The sequence below is a fragment of the Gorilla gorilla genome, chromosome 15 (assembly GCF_029281585.2).
Source record: "Gorilla gorilla gorilla isolate KB3781 chromosome 15, NHGRI_mGorGor1-v2.1_pri, whole genome shotgun sequence".
NCBI classification, from domain to species: domain Eukaryota; kingdom Metazoa; phylum Chordata; class Mammalia; order Primates; family Hominidae; genus Gorilla; species Gorilla gorilla.
In genome coordinates, this window is record NC_073239.2 from 122,988,624 (window position 1) to 123,012,742 (window position 24,119).

General features: G+C 50.4%; 2 gene segments (V, D, J or C); both read right to left on the reverse strand.

Moving 5' to 3' along the window:
- LOC101124180 (immunoglobulin gamma-1 heavy chain-like) overlaps positions 1-24,119 on the reverse strand; it is a 411,893-nt gene that overhangs the window by 163,877 nt on the left and 223,897 nt on the right.
- Positions 1-24,119, reverse strand: part of LOC101143562 (immunoglobulin heavy constant mu-like) — a 352,381-nt gene that overhangs the window by 79,459 nt on the left and 248,803 nt on the right.

Here is a 24,119-nt window from a genome sequence, read left to right on the forward strand (position 1 = left end):
GAAGAATGTCTGTTCACAAAGTGTTTTCCTCATGTGTGCTAGCCATTTGTTTTCTTTTGGAAATTGTGTTATATCCTTTGCCGATTTCTTAAGGGATTTGTTCTTTTTCTTATTAGCTTATGTATGTTGTTTGCATAATAATGGTACAAGACCTTTACATATTAGGTTAATATTATTTGAGTTTATTATTTACTCTTAAGTTTTGATGATTTTTAAATGTAAAGAATCTGTAAAGGTGTTACCTAGCTTCATGATTTGGGTTTGCAGTGAAGCCTGCCCAACTTTGGGCAGCTGTCTGGGCCTGTGTTTCCAGAGCTTGAAGGAGTCTCTGCTTCCCTCTGGAGGGCTGGTGTGATATCAGTGTTCTCTGTCCAGGCCTGGGTGCCCTCCTGAGTCTGGGCTTGGGCTGGGCTCTTAGATGTCTCAGAGAAATTGAGACTCTATTAATCATCTGAGACTTTCCATTTCTGGTGAGATGATCATGGGTCATCATTGGCCTGAGTGGTGGGATGAGCTATAAATAGTTCTAAATTCCTGGTGTAAGTCCTTGTTCAACGAGGTGGACAGAATTTGGCCTTCTAGGATGTCATTTATAACATTTGGCTCTTTGCCAAAATGCAAGTTAGCCCATGTTTTACTCTGGGGACTGTGGATTGTGATCCCTTTAATAGACTTTCCCATGTTCCTCCAAATCCTGGAGCAGTTCTTATGGGAACTGATTAGTTTTGTGAAAGTCTAAACTTCACCCATAAAGCCATCTTGGCCTGACGTCATCTGTGAGGGCAATTATTTAATAATCTTAATGCTTTCTTGAGGATTATTGTTCCAATTATGATTTCCATTTCTCCTTGAGTCAGCTTTAAGTTTTATTGCTAGAAAAGAAAAATGCCAACTTGCCATCATCTCTGCTGTCACTATTTTGTGTTCAACAATTGCCTTCTCTGTCTGCTGTATCTTTCTCAGCACAGAAGCTGTAATGTTATTAAACAAAGCAATGTATCCAGATCACTCAGAATCTATGCCTGTCATGGGGAGCAGGAGAAGAGGGTGAATGAAGAGCCACAGCATGGCAGGGGAGCCACTGCAAGGATGCTGAAACTCATGTGAACAGAGTTGCTGTAGGCAGTCCGCCATGGAACCTTTTGGGGAAGCACTGCCTCTTAGGGATGGCAGTGAAAATGGGAGAAGAGGGTGGCATTGCCTCCAGATAGAAGATGTAGTGCTTTGCCTTGCTCCTTGGTGCATGGAGAGGGAAAGGGATGCTGCTGTAAAGTTCCTGGCTGGACTTTGGCTTGATAAAGCATGGGCACCTTTGGGAGTATGAGGGTGGGTGGGTGTGCACATCTTCCATGAGGAGCTGTTAGTATTGGGGCAGACGTTTCAAGTATGGCAGACAAAGGATGTTCTGCGTGGGGAAATGTGGTGACACCCATTTCACAAGGACAGCTCACATAGATTGAGTGCTCAGGAAGGACCAGCACCATACCCAGTGTCTGATGTGTATCATCTCAATTAGTCCTTGCCTCAGATGCAAAAGGAAACCATCGCCATCATCATCACCACCATCATCATCTTCCTCCTGTGCAGATGGAAAGGCTGAGGCATAGAGAGGTGATGGAGTCTGCCCAGGACTGCAAGCCTGCTGGTGGCAGAGCCAGGTTCCAATGGAATGAAGGTTGTCATCCTCGGATGGCAGGGTAGGCAGGTGGCTAGAGCTCACTTGGGAGAAGGGGAAAGGACATTGACTTTGGCTAGGGATGGAGCAGGGCTTGGGCTGGCTTTCCATGCACGGGCAGCGGGCGTGGCTCATGGCTATGCTCCAGCCCCGGGTGTGGACATTGAATCTTCCAGGTCTACCCTAGGCTATGGGTCTGGACAGCACTGTGATGGAAAGAAGACACTCTATGTCCTGCATTCTGTGACCAATGATGTGACTGTGGGAATGGCGCTGGCATCTGGCTGCCACTCTGGGATGGGTGGCCAGCTGCCATCAGGCCCCAGGATGGGACCACCATGCGACTTCTTCCCTTGCTCCTCCTGGTCATGTCCAGAGCCCCAGGAGGACCAGCAAAGCCTCTCGAGCCGATGGCAGCTCACGTTCTGCCTTGTCAGCTACTCCTCTCCTGGGCAACACTGGCTGCTTGCTGTGGCTCTCCCTGGGGTATGTGACTGCATCTGTGCTGGACACCTGGCCTGGGCTTTCCTTCTGGGCCTGGGCAGTTGGGCTCAGCTTGGACCCAGGCAGCAGCCACAAGGGGCCCATGGAGGCGACAGAGTTGCTTCTATGATGGTTAACGGGCAGCTGTGACACGGGGGAGGCGACCACTCCTTAGTTTCCAAGTGCTGCGGTCAGGGCCGGGGCCAGCAAAGTCCCTCCCATATTTAAAGAGCGGGTTTGGGTTTGTCCCAGGAGGACATAGTCAGGAGCCCATACTGGGACATGCTTCCTCCAAAGTTCAGCCTGGACCCCAGCCTCTGCCAACGACCCCGCTCCTTAGCTAACCCAGCTTGCTCCTGGGTTCCACGGTGGAGTCAGATGTTTCTGGGCACTTTCACCTTTGTGCCTTAAATGCATATTGAGGACTTTAAAGAATTGTGGAGAAATAGGGCTGTGGCAAAGGCAAGTGACAACCAGGAACAATGATCCCGCAGAGGCTGCTGAGGCCTGGGCCCCAGGGGCGTGGGTTCATCCTTCTGCCTAGGCTTTGGTGGGAGGGGCAGACTCTGTGGTCTCAGACACAAAAAAACCCAAAACATACGTGTGTACAGACACACAGCAGAGCCACACACACACTTGTGCCCATGCACACATTCACAGGAGGTCCGTGGACTCCGCACAGGGAAGAAACTCCTCCGGTCGACAGTGGACGGCGCTGCAGCAGGGACCCACCCCCAAGCCCTGCCTGCCTCCCGTTGCCCACCTGGCCCTGGCTTGATGGGCTCACCTCATGCTGTGGCCGGGGCCTCTTGCTTCCTGCAACCCCTTGCTGGACTGGGGCCTGGGCCTCTCCTGGGCTGTGCCTAGGGTTTGTAACCCAGGGCCTGTGCCGGCGTGCACAGAACATCTCTCCCTGGGAGGCTCAGGGCTGCCTCCTCGAGCTCTGTGGGCCTGCACTGGCCAGTGAGCCTGTGGTGTGGGTTTTCAGGCTGTATCCTTCTACTTCCTGAGCCCAGGGGTCCCAGGCGCCCTGCAGCTGTCTCCTCGGCCATCCTGTGGGGCCCCAAGGCCTTGCCCTCACTTCAGTGCCTGGGTGCTCAGGCTCTGCCCAGGTGCCAGGCGAAGGTGTGAGCATGAGCCTATCGGACACACCTGGTGACGTATACCAGGTGTCCCACCCCTGCCACCACGGGGCCTCCCGATATGGCAACCACCACGGACCTGTGGGGACCAATGAGGAAAGAGAGAGGCAGGTCTGGGCCAGGGTCATAGGGACTCCGGCATAGCAGACCCTGCCCCAGCAGGCCCCCTTGTCCTTCCTGGGTCCTGGTCCTTCATGAGGAACTAGCCCATCCCTGGTGGGGCTCCCACCCCGCTTCTCGGTGGGCTCCATGCTTGCCTCGTCGGAGTCACCCCTCAGGCAGTGCCGGGATCCTCTCCTTTACACCCGCTGTGCCTTCCTGGCCTCCCGGGCTTCTGCTGGGGGCAGAAGAAATGCCTCCCCAGGTCTGTCTCTGGAGGCTCTGAGGGAGATGGGCTTGGGGGCTCTAGGAGGAGGCAGGGATTCCAGGGTGTCAGGAAGGCAGGGGTGCCGGGTCCCACCTAGTGAAGTAATAAACCATGGGTGGTGACAGTGACCCAGTGCCCTCACTGCCCAGCTCCGCCTGTCCTCAGCCAGCACTGCAGGGATCCCAGGCCCAGACTCTGCAGGCCTTCACTGATCCCAGCCACCCCAGAAAAGCTGCAGCCTGCAGGCGCCAGCCGGGCCATATGCCCAGTGCCAGCTAGGGCCCACCGCCCATCCTGCACACGGGGCCGCTGGGCAGGTGCCCCTCACACCCCCAGGATGTCAGTGCTCACCTCGAGCAAAGCACCCCAGCTCGGCCTTGGGAGGTGGTCATGTCCAGGGGGATGATGGAGAGCTGTCCAACCAAGAGAGAGGGAGTGAGGGAAGGAGGGACGGAGAGAGAGAGAGAGAGAGAGAGAGAGGAGGTGTGGGCCCTAAGGCTGCCTTAGTGGAGGTGCGCGTGGCCTGCACCTCACCAAGCCTAGCCACTCTCACGGCTCCGAGTGGCTCACAGGCTTGTGAGGGCCCCATCTCTGCCTGCTGGGTCCCCACCAGGGCTCCCTCTAGGAATGCGCCATGGCAGCTATGACAATTTGCACAGCCCAGTGGCTTAAACACCACACATTTATACCACAGGTCCAGATGAATCCTACAGGGCCAAGGTCTGGGTGTGCTGGAGGCCATGCTCCCTCCAGGCTTGCGGGGAGAACTTCCCTGCCTCCTCCAGTCTCTCCATCCCTGAGCTCTCGGCTCCTCCTCCGTCTTCAGGGCCAGGGCGTAGCGTCTGCTCTCTCGGCCTCTGCCTCTGCTTCCCACCTCACCTGGCTTCTGTCTATGTCAGTATCCCTCTGCCATCCTCCTAGAAGGACACTTGTGATTACATTAGGGCTCACCCCTTTAATCCAGGGGAGCCTCTCCACTTCATGATTTTCAGCTAACTTGCTTCTGCAAAGATCCCCTTTCCCTATAAGGGCACACATTCACTGGTCCCGGGGCTAAGGACCTTGCTCCAAGTCCCTCCACCCATGATGCTGTGCCTTCCAGAAACCTGTCCTCTGCAGCTCGGTCTTGACCCCAAGCCTGCTGGTGACCTGAAATTCACAGGGTTATCCCCTCGGACTGTGTGCAGCATGATGCAATTTCTGGGCCTGAATGTCATGCTCCCTGGGGCAGGACCTTGAGCCTGCAGCACACAGTAGGCCACCTGCAGCCTCGCAGGCCATGCCCTGGGTAGACAGAGAGGTGCTCAACCCCAGTTCGGGTCCTCTAGTCTGCCTGGCTACCATGCTTCTCATTCTCCTGCATCTGCAGACCCTGGGTTGCCATGTGAGGCAGGGGTGGGGTGGGGCTGAGGGCGTGGCTTTGGTCCCTGGCTGTCCGGATGAAGTACCGGAGTGACGCCACAGCCCATCCCGGTGACATGCTCACCCCCAACCCCCGTGTCCGAGACCCCGGTCTTGTGTGGTCCCTGATGTGGAGTCCTCAGTCCTTAAGATACATCTAGAAAGTCCTGGCCATGAATTGGAGGTGCAGAGTCCTGCAGAGCCTCTGGGCTGGGCTGGTGCCCCCAGGAGATGGAGGGCCTGGTGGATGCCCTCCTCCCTCAGAGCTGGGGCAGCTGCCTCCCAGGCGTGGGACCCTGGGCTCAGAGAGAGGCCCTTAAGCTGTAGCTCAGGGGGATGCGAGGCTTCATGGACTGTGTCCTGGTCCATGTGGTGCACGTGTCTCCACCTCCAAGGAGAGGCTCCTCAGTGTGCACCTCCCCCACATCCGTCCTCTCTGCCGGCCCCGGGCGTCTGAGCAGTCATTCCATGCCAGCACCTCTGCAGCCTGCTGGGCCTCAGGTTCTCTGTGAGGGACCTCCCTGGCCTTCCGCGGAGGTGGAGTAAGCTCCGTCAAGGCAGGTGGCTTCGTTCCTTCCTGTGAGTGACACCAGTGATGAAGCGGACCCCTCCACACAGGCATCCTCAGGGCACAGGGCCCTGGGGGCACCTTCCTCCTTTCGTATTTGTTGAGAAAAAAAGTGGCATTGCGCTCACACCAGGATGCTGGAGCAGAGCTGACATGCTTGGGAAAGGGCAGAGGTCACTGGGGGTGGGAAGGTCATCCAGTCCAGACTCAGCACCTCGTGGGCTGGTAAACTGAGGCTCAAAGTGCTGGTGCCAGGCCTGAGGCCTCGCGGTGACCCCTCTCTCTGGTTCCCAGCACCTGCCTGAGACCTGCCCCAGGCCCCCATAACCTGGAATTCCCTGTTTCCTTGTCCAGGGCCTGAGGAAATGGCTCCCCAGGTCTGTCTCTGGAGGCTCTGAGGCAGATGGGCTTGGGGGCTCTAGGAGGAGGCAGGGATTCCAGGGTGTCAGGAAGGCAGGAGTGCCGGGTCCCACCCAGTGAAGTAACAAACCATGGGTGGTGTTTGGGCCTCCCCGCCTTCCCCACTGGGTGTGCTGGTGCTGGCACTGCTGGGTCAGGGCTGCCCGTGACCCCAGACACCACTGTCCGTCCTGTGAGGCTCCCGTCTGGGCATGTCCTGGGTGGATTCCTCCTTTCTGTTAAGTAGCTACATGAGGCAGGGGCTCCTGGATCCAAAGCAAATGACAGGAATTCCAGAGCCAGGTGCATCCACTCAGGGCAGCCAGTGTTGGTGGAGCTGCCTCTAGCACATGGGAGAGAGTGAAAGTCAGCCCGCCCCTCTCATGAGAAAAGAACCTGCGGATACCTCTCAGCCTCCAGCGTTGCAAGTGCAAGGCCAGTGGAGTTCATCTGCAACATGCACGAGGGTGTGTGTCAGTGGCTGTGTGCAGGAGTGTGAGTGAGCAAGAGCGAGAGCGCATGGTTCCTGCTGTACCTCAAGGTGTGGGCTCCTGGTGGCTGCTCAGCATTCCCAGGAGTGAGAGGCCTCATGTATCCTAGGCTACCTGAGATTTCTGTGTGCTGATCGCATCCTCAGTTTCTTGTCCACTGCTTCACTGGCAAGAGTCCCAGGCTCCAAGGACACCCTCCCTGCACATGATTGGGTGTTCATGGTGGCCTGGGTTGTGTCTTCCCCTGGGGATGAGGGTTGGGTGTCCATGGTGCCCTGGGCTGTGTCCTCCCCTAGGGATGAGGGTCGGGCCTCCACGATGCCCTGGGCTGTGTGCTCTTATGGGAATGAGGGTTGGGTGTCCAAGATGCCCTGGGCTGTGTGCTCTTATGGGAATGAGGGTTGGGTGTCCAAGATGCCCTGGGCTGTGTGCTCTTATGGGAATGAGGGTTGGGTGTCCAAGATGCCCTGGGCTGTGTGCTCTTATGGGGATGAGGGTCGGGTGTCCAAGATGCCCTGGGCTGTGTCCTTCCCTGGGGATGAGAGTCAGGTGTCCAAGATGCCCTGGGCTGTGTCCTTCCCTGGGGATGAGGGTTGGATGTCCAAGATGCCCTGGGCTATGTCCTCCCCTAGGAATGAGGGCTGGGTGTCCAAGATACCCTGGGCTGTGTCCTCCCCTGGAGATGACGGTTGGGTGTCCATGGTGCCCTGGGCTGTGTCCTCCCCTAGGGATGAGGGTCGGGCCTCCACGATGCCCTGGGCTGTGTGCTCTTATGGGAATGAGGGTTGGGTGTCCAAGATGCCCTGGGCTGTGTGCTCTTATGGGAATGAGGGTTGGGTGTCCGAGATGCCCTGGGCTGTGTGCTCTTATGGGGATGAGGGTCGGGTGTCCAAGATGCCCTGGGCTGTGTCCTTCCCTGGGGATGAGGGTTGGATGTCCAAGATGCCCTGGGCTGTGTCCTCCCCTAGGAATGAGGGCTGGGTGTCCATGGTGCCCTGGGCTGTGTCCTCCCCTGGGGATGAGGGTTGGGTGCTATGCCATCCTGGGCAGGTGCTTCCTTTCTGCACAAGGGTTGGGTGGCCATGATGTCCTGGCAATGGCTTCCCTGGGCTGCCTCTTTTCTGCCATGTGGGAAGAGCAGGGGAAGTTTAGTTGGTCTCGGCACATCATTCTCTCAGGATAAGTACAAGAGTGTCTGAGCTGTGAGGCCAGTGCTCCAGCTTTGGAATTGTCTTCCCCACCCTCTCCTCCATCCCATCAAAGCCCGACACGTCATGTGGCAGCAGTGAGGTGGGTGTTGGCTGTTCTCTTGGGCTGGGGGTTAGTGGTGGACGGGGAAAGGAGAGATGTTGGTCAAAGGGCAAGAAGTTTCTGCTGATGGGAGGAGTCAGTTCTTTTGATCTGTTGCACAGCATGGTGACTATAGTTAACAATAATGACTTTCAAAATTGCTAAAAGATGAGATTTTAAATGTTCTCACCACAAAATGATAAGTGTGTGAGGTGATGGATATGCCACTTACCTTGTTTTAATCATCCCACAATATAGACAGGCATTGTCACTTTGCATTGTACCCCAGGAATCTTCACATTTTCTTTTTTGTCAATTAAAAATAGAGACACAAAAGGAGAGAGGGGAGAGCAATAGACACTTCACGGAACCGTGGGCTTCTGCCTCCGGGTAAAATAAACCGCAAAAAGGATTCCCAGGAAACCGTTCCCTCTTTCAAAGCCCTGGGTTACAGGAAGCCGGATTTGGGAAATCTGCCTGGATCACATTCACATGAACGGGCGCATACAGGAAAACACGGTAATGTAATTAGAATAGTCAGAGAAAAGCAGCCAGAAATGACATTCACATGAACGGGCACATACAGGAGAAAACACAGTAACGTAATTAGAATAGTCAGAGAAAAGCAGCCAGAAATGACATTCACATGAACAGGCACATACAGGAAAACACGGTAACGTAATTAGAATAGTCAGAGAAAAGTAGCCAGAAATGACATTCACATGAACGGGCACATGTAGGGACTAGCCCCACAGGGTCGGTGAGTCTCTCCCCATGTGCGGCGATGAGAGAGTGTAGAAATAAAGACACAAGACAAAGAGATAAAAGAAAAGGCACCTGGGCCCAGGGGACCACTACCACCAATGCATGGAGACCGGTAGTGGCCCCGAATGTCTGGCTGCACTGATATTTATTGGATACAAGGCAAAAGGGGCAGGGTAAAGAGTGTGAGCCATCTCCAATGATAGGTAAGGTCATGTGGGTCATGTGTCCACTGGACAGGGGGCCCTTCCCTGCCTGGCAGCCGAGGTAGAGAGGGAGAGGAGACAGAAAGACAGCTTACGCCATTATTTTGGCATATCAGAGACTTTTAGTACTTTCACTAATTTGCTACTGCTATCTAAAAGGCAGAGCCAGGTGTACAGGATGGAACATGAAGGCGGACTAGGAGTGTGGCCACTGAAGCACAGCATCACAGGGAGACGGTTAGGCCTCCGGATAACTGCGGGCGGGTCTGACTGATGTCAGGCCCTCCACAGGAGGTGGAGGAGCAGAGTCTTCTCTAAACTCCCCGGGGGAAAGGGAGACTCCCTTTCCCGGTCTGCGGAGTAGCGGGTGTTTTTCCTTGACACTTTTTGCTACCAGTAGACCACGGTCCTCCTGGCAATGGGCGTCTTCCCAGATGCTGGTGTCACCACTAGACCAATGAGCCCTCTAGTGGCCCTGTCTGGGCATAAGAGAAGGCTCACACTCTTGTCTTCTGGTCACACCTCACTATGTCCCCTCAGCTCCTATCTCTGTATGGCCTGGCTTTTCCTAGGTTATGATTATAGAGCGAGGATTATTATAATATTGGAATAAAAAGTAATTGCTACAAACTAATGATTAATGATATTCATATATAATCATATCTAAGATCTATATCTGGTATAACAATTCTTGTTTTATATTTTATTATACTTGAACAGCTCGTGTCCTCTGTCTCTTGCCTCGGCGCCTGGGTGGCTTGCCACCCACAGGCACATACAGGAAAACCACGGTAATGTAATTAGAATAGTCAGAGAAAAGTAGCCAGAAGAATTTGCAACGTGCCCTTGTAACACCAAATTTGATCAGTTTTTAAAAAATGATCGTTATGTAGGCGATTGAGAAGTAAATGTATTCTTTTTTAAGGTAAAAATTTGGAACTTTATCATGCATACCCCCCTCTGTGCTCTTCAAATCAACATCATTATTAATATCTATACATTTTTGCTCACCGGAGCCAGCACAGGCTGAGGCTGTCAGAATGGACACCTTCTGGTTGTTGGGTTTCTGTGAGTTTCTGGGGTGAAGCTGCGTGATTGAGAACGTAGCTCCTGGCTGCCATCTCGGGGATTATTAAGGACTGTGAACTCTATCCACAAGCCATGACAATATCTGTCCCACCGAATGCTCCCTCCAACACACTCTTAATCCCGTGATGTGTGTTAAGGGCTCCGACGATGCTGAAAACAGCACAGGATGTGAAAAGGCAGGAACAGTTCTGAAGTCAAAGGCTGATGTCCTGTTTCTCTTTCCCTCTGTGACCGACTCCCTTCCCAGTGGTAACAAGTACCCACAGCTTGGTCTGAATTTCTGCACGCTGTTGTCTGTGCACTCGCTCACACTCACACACGCAGCATGCATGTGGGCGATGCTGCACACATCTACATCCATATCATGCCCACGCATCTGTAACTTGCTTTTCCCATGTAAGAACACTTCTTAGAGTTTGTTCAATGCATGTGTCTGTGCGAATGACTGAAGGCATTTCTAACCCATTTTAAAGATGGCTATGTAGGACCATATGGATATTGTACTGATGTCATTTGACCACGTCCATTGTTTCCATCTTTTGGGCTGTTCTTGTGTATTTTACTTTCTGTATAACACTGTGACATTGAGAATTGGTACCTACAACAGTCTATTTGCTTTACATTAAATTTGTAGGCTAATTTGTGTACTTTCAGAATGTGAAAGTTTTCTACTGAGGAAAATGGGGTAGTTCATTTTTATTCAGGTTTTCTTCTTGTCTTTGCATGTGCTTTCTAGTTTACTTTATAAATAATAATAATGTACTCTTATGATCTCTCAGTATATGTAAAGCACAACTCAAAGAATATGGTGTGGGTTCTTTATTTAAATCTTCACAACACTAATCAGTGGCAGAGTGTGGATCCTTGTCCCCAGCATGGGACTAACCAGTGGCAGAGTGTGGATCCTCACCCCCCAGCACGGGACTAGCCAGTGGCAGAGTGTGAATCAGACTTCTGGGACCAGTGCCCATTTTCCCAATCACTGCACAATATAGCCTTGGATGGCATGAGCTACCTTGGTGTCTAGGTCGTTTGTTGTTCCCATGAATGGGTTTTCTCTTTAAATTACAGTGCTATGAATAAAGCCGTTTCACACAAATAACATAAGCGCAGTCTCACTATTAAAATGCAAATACAAAATAGGAAAATTGGAACTTACTTCCAACAGCTCACCTGCAGCCGATTGTACCTTCCTATATCCTGCTGGCCACGTAGTCACATATTCTGCTAAGTAACCAGCCCAACTGCAGGGTCTTTCGGGGATCTCACCGAGGCCAGGTGCAAATCATGTCTTGCAGTCATCAACAATGCTGATGACAAAACCACACAGAAAATATCTTGAAATCCACAGCTACACAGCAACATTGCTCATTAGTACATCCGATTCGTTGACCAGGGGTGAGGGCCAGGCAGGTACATCATTTATCACTTACATGATAGGTACAGCTGTTTAAGTAGAATTTCTCAGGCCAACTCCAAGCCCACTGTAACTAAAACTCACAGCATGGTGTTGGAGGGAAATGTTTAGCAGCAAATATCTGCATCCAGACAGAGGAAAGGCCTCAAGTCAATAAACTTAGCTTCCACCTTAGGAAACTAAGAAAATAGCAAATTAAACTTACTATAGGCAGTAGAAAGGAAATAATAAATATCGGAGCAGAAGTCAATGAAATGTAACACAAAAAAGCTAGGAAAAAAATCAATAAAACCAAAACCAGTTTTTTAAGAAAATCAACTAAATTAAACTTTAGGCATACTGATTAGAAAAAGAGAGAAGACACAGATGAGCAAGATCAGGGATTTAAGAGGTGCCATCACTACAGATTCTACAGATGTTCAAACTCTAAGAGAGGAATATTGTTTAAAAAATTTTTGACAAAAATTTTGACAATAAATTCAACAACTTAGATAAAATAGATACATTAATTGAAAGACACTGGAAAGCTCACTGGAAAAGGAAGAGAAAATTGAATTTTTAGTTAAAAACTTTCCCACAGTCTGTGTGCAGTGGCTCATGCCTGTAATTCCAGCACTGTGGGAGGCTGAGGCATGAGGATTACTTGAGGCCAGGAGTTCAAGACCAGCCTGGGCAACATAATAAGACCTCAAAAACAAGACAAAGCAATTAAAAAAAAAAAACCCAGCTGGGTATGGTGGTACATGCCCGTAGTCCCAGCTACTCTGAAGGCTGAGGTAGGAGGATTGCTTGAGCCCAGGAGGTTGAGGCTGCTGTGAGCTATGATCACACCACTGCATTCCAGCCTGGGCAACAGAGTGAGACTGTGTCTCTTAAAAAAAAACCCAAACCACAAAACAAACAAACAAAAACTTTCCCACAAAGAAAACTCTAGGCCAATGACTTCATTATGAAATCTTGCAAACCTTTAAGGAAGATATAATTCCAATTTTATACAAATTGTTTCAGAAAAATGAAGAGGAGGAAATAGCTTCCCAACTCACTCTGTGAGTCCAGCATTACCCTAATTGCAAAACTAGGCAAAGTTATTATAAGAAAAAATACCCTACAGACTAATCTTCCTTGTAAACGTAGATGTAACAATTCTTAACAAATTTTGAGGAAATTGAATCCAACAATATGTAACAATAACAACACATGATGACTAAATGGGGTTTGTCTCAGGAATGCAAAATTGCCTTGATATTAAAGAATAAATAAATGTAATTATTCATGTTAATATAAGAACTGCGTAATCATCTTAGTAGACAGAAAGCATTTAATAAATTCTGGCATGAGTGTCACATTTAAAAACTCTCAGAAAATTAGGCATAGGAGCAAACTTCCTCAATGTGATAAAGGGCATTTATAAAAACCCTACAGCTAACATCTGACACCATAGTAAAAGACCAAACTCCAATGTTAGGAAAAAGGCAAGAATGTCTGTTTTCACCACTTCTGTTTAACATTGTACTGGAGGTCCTACCCGGTGTAATACAGAAAGAAAAAGACATAAATTTATCCCCACTGGAAAAGAAGAAAATCTGTCTCTATATATAGACCACATGACTGTTTGTATGGAAAATCCTGTGGAATCTAAAAAGTGCTGCTAAAATTGAGAGGAAATTTAGCAAGTCTGCGGGACATAAGATCAATTCAATTCCCTTTCTGTTTGAAGAACTTCCTCTAGCCAGTCTTTAAGAGTACATCTCGTAGCAAAAATTCTTTTAGTTTTTGTTTATTTGAGAACGTATCCATTTTCTGCTCATTTCTGAAGGATAGTTTCATTGGGTATAGAATTCACAATCAACAATTCTTGAACATTGAAAAGTATCTGAGAAAGACTCCAGCATTTGAATTGGCATCGTTGATAGCTAATGCATCATTTTTGTCTTGCTGCTCAGTGCGGTCACCGGGGCAGTGCATGGAATAGATGGTGTTCAGTCCATGTGTGTGACCACTCAACATGTATTCGAGCAGGTAGGCCAGGTGGGCGCTGAAGGGGAGGCTGAGTAGGGTGGTCTGGCGAGTGCTTGTCTAAGCAGGGACTTGCCAGAGCATAGCCAAATGCAGGGACAGTGGGGTCGCAGAGTGGGAGGATGGTTTGGAGGGAGGGGCTCAAAATGACATAGGGGAGGGAAAATGTACTTATATTTGTTTCTATGTATAAAGGTGATAAGTTTATTGTAGGAAGTTTGTAAATTATAATAATAAAATGATATCCATTCAACTCTACATTATCCAATAGCATGTGCCACTTACAACATTGAGCAGAACGAACAGACTCCCCCGCATGGCTGGGTTCTCATCTCACGGCTGGAGATCCAGATAGGGCATGGCCATAGCATAGGTGTCTGGCAGGAATCTCCTTAAATCATCCCTGGTCATTTATAAATTCCAACCTGATGAGCTATTATCCACTCAGACCCTACTTAAATCACTCTGCCCTTCCTGACCACCACCCAAACCAATGCCTCCCAACCTGGTCCCTCTTCACTAACAGAATGGAGTGTAAGGAACCACCAAGTTCAAAGCAAAGGCCTTAAACACCCCAAAAATAAGAATTCATAAAAACATGAATGAAACTGCCAATTTAAAATATTACCTAAAAAATAAATGTCAAAGGGATGTTTTATTGCCAAGCCGACAAATTTTAAATTATTAATTCGAAGGCATAGTGTTTTAGTCCGTTTTCACACCGCTATAAAGATACTACCTGAGACTGGGTAATTTATAAAGAGAGGAGGTTTAATTGACTCACAGTTCTGCATGGCTGGGGAGGCCTCAGGAGACTTACAATCATGGCAGAAGGTGAAGGGAAAGCAAGGCACGTCTTACGTGGCAGCAGGCGAGAGAGAGAGAGCAGGGGAACCTGCCACTTTTAAACAATCATATCTCACGATAACTCCCTCACTATCATGAAAACAGCCTGGGAAAAACCACCCTTGATCTGATCACTCCCACCTGGACCCTCCCTGGACAGATGGGAATTACAGTTCCAGATGAGATTGGGGTGGGGACACAGAGCCAAACCATATCACATAGGAACCTAATAGGAGAATAAGGTAGGAAAACTTCCACATCAGTAACCCTTTATCAGTCGGTAATCCCAATCTGCACAATAAAACTATGTAATTTTACCAAGATAATGGAATCTTCTCTACAGAAGGACTTTCCAGTGCAAAAGCTCCCCACCACCACCATGAAATGCAGGTGACCATTTCCAATTTGTGTAAAGTCCTCAGTTAGTACTGAGACTTTTGAAGGTCAAAAATCCCTTTGCTCATGCTGCATGATCTGGACGAGACGTAAGAATTTTTAGCTAATAGACATGCAACAGCTTTTGTGTGAAAGATGTTATAAGACATTTAAGGTATTTGCTTATGATTAGTAAGTATTCGTTGTATCATTGGAGCACATGTGCTTATATACCCTGGAAAAATTTTCATCTTGGAAAAGTATTATTTTGGGGAAAAATATCAGAAAACATATTGTTAGTCTTTGTTTATAGAGTCTCAGCCTTCTAAATTTGAAATTATTGGCAGTTTTCCTCCAATTGTAATGACAATCAGCCAATTTAAGGAGGTTTTCCAGTTGCAGAATTTCTATAGAGGTGTCCTCTGCTGAAATTTCAGTATTCACTACTTCTTAAAAACCCATGCCTGGATGGAGAATGACATCAGCAAGATGGATGAAGAACTTAGAGAAGCCTGGTGTTCACCCACACCCTCCCCATGAGGAAGGAATAAGGCAAAGAAGAAACAGCTAAGGTTTGACTGGAGTGTTGAAGGGAGACTGACGGAGTGCAGTGGAGGTGTGGAAACGCACCTGTGGTGATTGGAGGGCAGCATGGAGGCACCTGGCCTTTGCAGCCTTGTCTTCCCCACCCAGATTGGATTGGTCTGGACACAGGAGGGACTTCCCATGTAGGGAAAAGGTAAGCAGATTTCCCGCCAGCACCCACTGCCACTGCAAACATCTACAGCCCTTGCAACAGGAGAATTCCACAGTTTTTGCAAGCCCTCAGCCAAGTTTGGGAGCTGCCAGGAATGATCCCAGATTAGGAGCACAAGGTGCGTACTCCCTGCCCCCATTCATCCACTGTGAGCCAAGCTGCTGCAGCCCAGCGCCACCTTGAGACCGGAGCCGCCACTGGAGTGCATCCTGCCCTGAGGCTGGTATCCACTGCCCCTTTCTAGCATTGGGGCTCCATCTTCAGGATGCCCATATCTGGGTGGCTGAATGCCACAACCCTGGCTGTGCAGAGCCTAGGCTGAGGATTGGCCATGACTCTGGCCCTGCACAGCAAAAAACCCAACCCCTGCTGCTGCACATCCAGCTGGAGGGAGAGCCTGCCAGTCCTGCCCAGGGTGAATCCACCATTTATTTGGCCAAGCTTCTGAGTGCCCTCCCCTGAGCAGGAGAGGCCCCTGAGCCACTGAGCACCTGATACTAACTCCAGGCTGGCAGAGTGGATATGTGCCCACACTTGGGCACCTGAGAAATAGCCCTGTGGCATCCACTCCAATTTCCACAGGTATGCCGTTGACCGGCCCAAAGGCTCTGCACCTGAAATTAGGCCTGAGAAACAGCATCATGGGCCACCCCTGGCAGGCACTCCTATAAGCCAGCAAGCAGCTGTGCGCCCATGACCCCGGCCTGAGAAATAACCCTGTGCCCCTGCAGCCCTCCAGCAGACACACACCCAGGCCAGCTGAGGAAGCCATGTGGCCACGTCCTGGGTCTGAGAAAGAGCCCATGGGGTGGCCCCAGGAGACACATGCCCAGGCCAGTTGAGCAGCCATGCACTTGTGTCCTGAACCTGAGAAACAGCCCTGTGGATTGCCCTCAGAAGCCACACCCCCAGGCCAGCCAAAGAGACTTGTGTTTGCATCCTGGGACTGAGAGACAGCCCCATGTCCCCACCCTAGTGAGCCTGGCACCAAGTTGGTCAATCCACCATGTGCAGGCCTGAGAGACAGCCCCATGTCCCCACCCTAGTGAGCCTGGCACCAAGTTGGCCAATCCACCATGTGCAGGCCCGAGAAACAGCCCCATGTCCCCACCCTAGTGAGCCTGGCACCAAGTTGGTTAATCCACCATGTGCATGCCTGAGAGACAGCCCCATGTCCCCACCCTAGTGAGCCTGGTACCAAGTTGGTTAATCCACCATGTGCATGCCTGAGAGACAGCCCCATGTCCCCAACCCTAGTGAGCCTGGCACCAAGTTGGCCAATCCACCATGTGCAGGCCTGAGAGACACCCCATGTCCCGACCCTAGTGAGCCTGGCACCAAGTTGGTCAATCCACCATGTGCAGGCCTGAGAGACAGCCCCATGTCCCCAACCCTAGTGAGCCTGGCACCAAGTTGGTCAATCCACCATGTGCATGCCTGAGAGACAGCCCCATGTCCCCACCCTAGTGAGCCTGGCACCAAGTTGGTCAATCCACCATGTGCAGGCCTGAGAGACAGCCCCATGTCCCCACCCTAGTGAGCCTGGCACCAAGTTGGCCAATCCACCATGTGCAGGCCTGAGAGACAGCCCCATGTCCCCAACCCTAGTGAGCCTGGCACCAAGTTGGCCAATCCACCATGTGCAGGCCTGAGAGACAGCCCCATGTCCCCACCCTAGTGAGCCTGGTACCAAGTTGGCCAATCCACCATGTGCATGCCTGAGAGACAGCCCCATGTCCCCACCCTAGTGAGCCTGGCACCAAGTTGGTCGATCCACCATGTGCATGCCTGAGAGACAGCCCCATGTCCCCACCCTAGTGAGCCTGGCACCAAGTTGGTCGATCCACCATGTGCATGCCTGAGAGACAGCCCCATGTCCCCACCCTAGTGAGCCTGGCACCAAGTTGGTCGATCCACCATGTGCATGCCTGAGAGACAGCCCCATGTCCCCACCCTAGTGAGCCTGGCACCAAGTTGGTTAATCCACCATGTGCATGCATGTGCCCCGACCTCAGAAACAGCCTGGTGAGGTCACCTCTAGCAACGTTGCACTTCCACTGCCACAAACCTCTCAGCCCAGGCCACCGAGACACTCGCAAATGTCACTAATGTGGACGGCAGCTAAAGAAACGACATGGAGACTACGCTATTGCATCAACCTAGAACTAAAGCCAGCACGCCCCGCCAAACTGACACCCTGAGACCCGTCTGTACTAGGAAGTCTTTTCCTGCAAAACCTACTCCATTAAATTGCAAGGGATGACTGGTCCGCCAGATGTGTGGAAATCAACATAGGAACATATAAAACATGAAAAGGCCGGGAAACACGACACCTGAAAAAGACAACAGTCATTCTCCAGTAGCAGACCCCAATCATAAGGAAATATACAGAATGTCAGAAAAATAATTCAAAAGGATAATCTCAAAGAAACTCACAGAGATACAACAGTGTACAGATAGAAAATTCAGTGAAATCAGGAAAACAATTTATGATTTGAATGAGGAATTCAACAAAGAGATAAGTATCATAAAAAAGAACCAACAGAAATTCCAGAGTTGAAGAATTCAATGAATGAAATCAAAAGTACAATTGAGACCTTCAAGATTAGACTAGGCCAAGCAAAAGAGTTTCTGAAGTTGAAGACAGATCTTTTGAAATAATTCAGGCAGATGAATAAAAATAAAAAAACAGTAAAAAGGAGTGAAGAAAATCCCCAGCATTTATGGGACACAATTAAGTGAACAAATATTTGCATTATGGGTATTCCAAAAGAGTAGGGAAATGGTGTAGAAAACACGTTTAATGAAATCATAGCTGAAAACTTCCCAGATCCAGGAGGTTCAAAGAACCCAAAATAGAACTTCTTTGAGGCACACTGTCAAAAGTCAAGTTGTCAAAAGTCAAAGACAAAGAATTCCAAAAACAGCAAGAGAAAAGCATTAAGTCACATATTAGAGAATCTCCCTTAGACTAAGAACGGATTTCAAAAATATGAAAAAGGGTTTTCTATGATCTCTGTTGCTGAGCCAAAAAAAAAAAAAAAACAGTTTAAGACACAGCAAGAAGTTCCATTTTTGCTTAACTCCACACCTGCTCCTGGTCTGGGCCCTGCGCTGGTAGTGCTGGGTGCCTTCTGGGGTCCTGAGCATCCCTGCAGGGAGGTTTGTGTCTGGGCTCACACTGATTTCCCCTCACTGTGTCTCTTGCACAGTAATACACAGCCGTGTCCTCGGGAGTCACAGAGTTCAGCTGCAGGGAGAACTGGTTCTTGGATGTGTCTGGGTTGATGGTTATTCGACTTTGCACAGATACTGCATAATCATTATACCACTTGGACCTGTAGTATGTCCTTCCCAGCCACTCAAGGCCTCTCGATGGGGACTGCCTGATCCAGTTCCAAGCAGCACTGCTGCTAGAGACACTGTCCCCAGAGATGGCACAGGTGAGTGAGAGGGTCTGCGAGGGCTTCACCAGTCCTGGACCTGACTGCTGCAGCTGTACCTGTGACAGGACACCTGGAGACAAAAGGAAACAGCAAAGTGAAACACCCGTCAGTCTGTGAATGCTGCTGTGAATACGGCATCTCCCTGACACTGACCCCATGGGAGGCCCAGCACGGGGAGGAAGATGAGGAAGGAGACAGACATTGTCTGGAGCTCTGGTGACTGCCCTGGTCAGCCAGAATTCAGCAGGCTCTGCAGTTCTGCAGGGGGGGAGGCTACATTTAAGCACGAAACCACACCCTGGCATTTGCCTGTGTGCGTCACTTGCTGATATAAGGCCCCGGGATGGAGATGGCTCATTGAAGAGCGGAGGCCCTCAGGTCTACAACTGGGTTTCCCTAAAGCCATTTTCTTCAGCAGATTGGACCCAAAGAGCAGCTCAGAGGCAGGGCCCCTGGGTGTGATGACTCTGAAATTCCAGCATTTGGCATCCTACATCAACCAAAGTCTATATACCCTTATTCATAGATCAGATCCCCTTCATTTATTCACCCATTCACTCATTCATGCAACAAATCCTGAGGGCCGATGATACTAAGCCCCACCCCCAGGCGTGAGGAGGCATCCCTAGGCAGATGCACCATCCCTGTGCCCCCGGGGCCAGGTGCCAGGTTCCTAGAGTAAGAAGGCTCAACACCCACACCACCCCAGGCAGTCCCACCACTTCGGGAGTGAAGGGCAGCAGGTCAGCATCCTGGTCCTGGAAAAGCCTTCAGTGGAAAGGAGAGGTTTTGCTTCTGTGTGGTGGGGCAGGATGGAGCCGAGTGCAGGGAGCTGTGAGCTTCTAAAGGGAGGTCCACAGAGCACAGTGGACAAAGGCAGCTCATCCCAAACCCCAAGGGTGGTGGAAACACCCCAGGATGGGGTTGGATGGGTGAGTAGGAGCTTTTTTTCTTTTAACCACCTCAATCATGAATCTGCAAGAGTGAGAGCTAATGACAGGTGACTATGGCGCACACAGTGTCTAGGAGGGGCCTGTTTCTGTCCAGTGACACTTTCTCCTTACATGGCCCCAGAGTGTAACACCCGAGTTTCTGTGGTTCTCGGGGCCTACAGTTCTACCCTCTACTCCTCAGTACTCACATGCGTCACCCACAGGCATTGCATCTGTGGGGTGGGAACGGGGGTGTCACCACTCCTCACCACATCCAAGGCCCACTGCAGGCTGGCTGATCTGTGGGGGTTTGTGGTTCCAGGGCATGGCAGGTCAGCTGCTTTCTGGAGGACCATGGGTGGATATCTCCTGGGCATGGAGCTCACCGCACAGCCAAGGGAGGGCTCGGAGTGCACTGGGGAAAGGCCGCCCCCAGGGCATTCCTGGTGACTGGCTGGGGCTGTGAACGTGGAAACTGCACTGTGTGAGGAGAGGGCGAGGCAGTGAGTGTGGCTGCCTCCCAGCGATGTGGGGCTGTGCCTCTGCAAGGGGTGGAACCGGTGTCCTCCTGTTGATGGTGGACCCATTGTCCTCATCCACACCTCCACAGGCCTTTTCCTGACTCACTGTAGAACCTGACTATGGCCCCGATAGACAAAGACTTTCCTGCCTGCATTCTCCATCTACAGCCCATCCCGAGCCCAGGGCGAGGTCCAGGCTTGCACAGGAAGGAGGCACTGATGGGCACGGAGTGGACTGTAGCCACGGGGGGCTGCACAGGGCTGCCAGGCGAATTAGCAGACTCCTAGCTCCCAAATGCAGGGCCAGTTTCCTCTCAGGAACCTGCCCTCATTTCCTTGGTAGCCCATTTCATGCACTGGGCTCTGAAGAGTTTTGGTGCAGGATGAGGAGGTGGGACTGAGGTCTGGACAGACAAAGGTGTGCATCCCATGGAGCCCACATCGTGGGGCTTGGGAATGATGATGTGTCCAGGAGAGGGCATAGCCTCCACGCCTCGTTCTTGAGAGGGCCTGTGGTGTGGCTTTGGAAATTGGATAAGAATGGTGGCCGCAGTTGCTGGTGCTATAAGAACGGTCACAGCTGAGCAGCGGCCACAGTCCCCCGAGAGTGTCCTCTCCAAGGCATCGTGCAGCTGCTCACACCACGCACCCAGTGCCTGCACGTCCTGAACTACCCAGAAAACCTACCTCAAGTTGAAAGGAAAAAGCAAAACTGTCTCTGTTCAGAGATTACATGGTTATAGACATAGAAAATCTTAAAGAATCTGAAAAAAAAAAATCCCCAAAACAGAAACGGACTGTTCAAACTAAGAAAATCAAGGACATTTGAGCATATTAGCACCAAACAATTGGAAAATTAATTTTGAAAGGAAAAAACTTGTGAAGACATAAAAAGCAATCAGGATATACCTTAGAAGAAACATAAAACGATGTGGAGATCTTTACACAGAAAATTGTAAAACATTGCTCAGAGGCTATGAACATATGAAGAGATACACCACGTATTGGATGCATGGATTGGAAAACTCAGTGTAATTGAGAGACAGGACTAGCTGGATTTCCTAGGCCGACTAAGAATCCCTAAGCCCAGCTGGGAAGGTGACCACTTCCACCTTTAAACACGGGGCTTGCAACTCAGCTCACACCCGACCAATCAGATAGTAAAGAGAGCTCACTAAAATGCTAATTAGGCAAAAACAGGAGGTAAAGAAATAGCCAATCATCTATCACCTGAGAGCACAGCGGGAGGGACAATGATCGGGATATAAATCCAGGCATTCGAGCGGGTAACAGCTACCCTCTTTGGGTCCCCTCCCTTTGTATGGGAGCTCTGTCTTCACTCTACTAAATCTTGCAACTGCACTCTTCTGGTCCATGTTTGTTACGGCTCGAGCTTCGCTTTTGCTCACCGTCCACCACTGCTGTCTGCCCCCGTGGGACACCCACCGCTGGCGTCCACCCTTCTGGATCCATCGGGGTGTCCGCTGTGCTCCTGATCCAGCGAGGCACCCATTGCCGCTCTCGATCAGGCCAAATGCTCGCCATTGTTCCTGCACGGCTAAGTGCCTGGGTTCCTCCTAATCGAGCTGAACACTAGTCACTGGGTTCCACTGTTCTCTTCCGTGACCCACAGCTTCTAATAGAGCTATAACACTCCCCGCATGGCCCAAGCTTCCATTCCTTGGAATCCGTGAGGCCAAGAACCCCAGGTCAGAGAACACGAGGCTTGCAGCCATCTTGGAAGTGGCCTGCGGTCATTTTGGAAGTGGCCCGCCACCATCTTGGGAGCTCTGGGAGCAAAGGCCCCCCAATAACATAATTAAGATGCCAGTTTTCCCTAAATAAAATCTATAGTTTAAATTTAATCCAAATCAAAATCCCATTCAACCCAGCAATTCAATTACTGGAATTTCTCCAGGGTATAAAAGCACATGTGCTCCAATGATACAATGAATGCTTAGTAATCACAAGCAAATACCTTAAATGTCTCATAACATCTTTCACACAAAAGCTTTTGCATGTCTATTAGCTAATGATTCTTACATCTCATCCGGACCATGCAGCATGAGCAAAGGGATTTCTGACCTTCAGAAGTCTCAGTACTAACTGAGGACTTTACACAAATTGGAAATGGTCACGTGCATTTCACAGTGAGGGTGGGGAGCTTTTGCACTGGAAAGTCATTCTGTAGAGAAGATTCCATTATCTTAGTAAAATCACACAGTTTTACTTTGCAGATTGGGATTACTATCGGATAAAGGGTTACTGATGTGGGAAGTTTTCCTACTTTATTATCCTTTTAGGTTCCTATGTGATATGGTTTGGCTCTGTGTCCCCACCCCAATCTCATCTCTGGTTTTAATTCCAATGTATCAAGGAAGGGTCCAGGTGGGAGGTGATTACAGGCATCAGCCACCACGCCCAGCTAATTTTTGTATTTTTAGTAGAGACAGGTTTTGCCATGTTGGCCAGGCTGGTTTCAAAGTCCTGACCTCAAGTGATCCGCCTGCCTCGGCCTCCCACAGTGCTGGGATTACAGGTGTGAGCCACTGCACCCGGGCTCCAGGCTACACTTTAAGCATTTATTAGGTTCAGTTCAGAGCAGCCTGTAGTCCTGAATTAATGTGGCACCACTACTCACGAGATTACTTCGGAAGATTGCTTGAAGCTTTACATATCTCAAGGTCTTTCCACCCTGGCTGGGAGAACACAAACAATGCTTTCCTCGTGTAGGCTCTGTGTAGTTTTGGGTCCACAGGTTTCTGGTGATTTCCCCCTGATATTGAGTAGTTTCTTTTCATGCAGGCATAAGTCAGGCATAAGTCAGTTCTCAGCCCCAAACTTGAGGGATCTCCCTCCCTGCTGCAAGTCTCCAGCTGTTCTCCCCCCGCCTCCCCTGGCCCATCCTGGCTGCACAGCAGCCTGCTCCGCGGTACTCCTCCCCTCGGGCCGCTGCTGCCTTGAACTCTGCTCTCTGTCCGCTCAGCTCACTAAGCCTTTCCCTGTGTCCTGGCAGCTGCTTTCAGGCAATAGCAGGATTCGTTCATTTGTTTTTCTTTTCTCAGGGGTTATGATCCTGTGACGCTTGTTTCCAAATGTCTGAAAACTACTTTTTCAAAAAATTTCCACCTCAGTGTTCTATTTGTTTAAGGAATGTGGGTAAGTGCATTTTACCCACATATAGCTTGAACCAACATTCAAAATTTTATGTTAGAACCTGTTAAAGACAAAGGGCAAAACTGATCACAAACTCAAATGCAGGACAGTTGCACTGAGATTCTTTTTTCGTTAGGTTACAGCCCTTATGTGTTGTACTCCGCGGGCGCAGGCTGAGAGCCGTCTGGACCTTTGTTACTGCGGCCCGACGCCCTCTTGCCAGGGCCACAGCAGCATCCCCCGGGTCACTGAGCCGGGGCTTTCCCACGTGCCTCGTTTACAATTGCTATGTTTCTGCAAGCAGAGGCCCAAGGAAGTATGAAGCACTCCTCAATATCTAAATTAGCTAGCAAAACTCTACAGAGTGATTAAAAAAAAAAACAACTGTGAAGGTGAGAGGTGCAGTGAGTCCTTGGCAGAGGCCGTTTGCTCAGGGAAAATAAAACCAATGACCTGACTCAACGCGGACATATCTGCCCCGCCCCCTGAAACCTGCTTCTGGGGCCGCTGTGTGGTCTGGAGCGCCGCCTGGTGGCCTTGTGCTTCCCTGCAGGGAGGTTTGTGTCTGGGCTCACGCTGAGGTCCCCATTCTGTCTCCCCCGGGAATGTGCGGCCCTGCCCTTGGCCATCACGGAGCTCAGCTGCAGGGATAACTGGGCCTTGGATGTGTCTCTGCAGATGGAGAGTTGGCCCAGAAAGGCTGGGCTGAAGTGTGTGCTGCCCCTGGAGCTGAGGTGCCCCAGCGCCTTCCCAGAGGGCTGCTGGGTCCAGGCCCAGAGG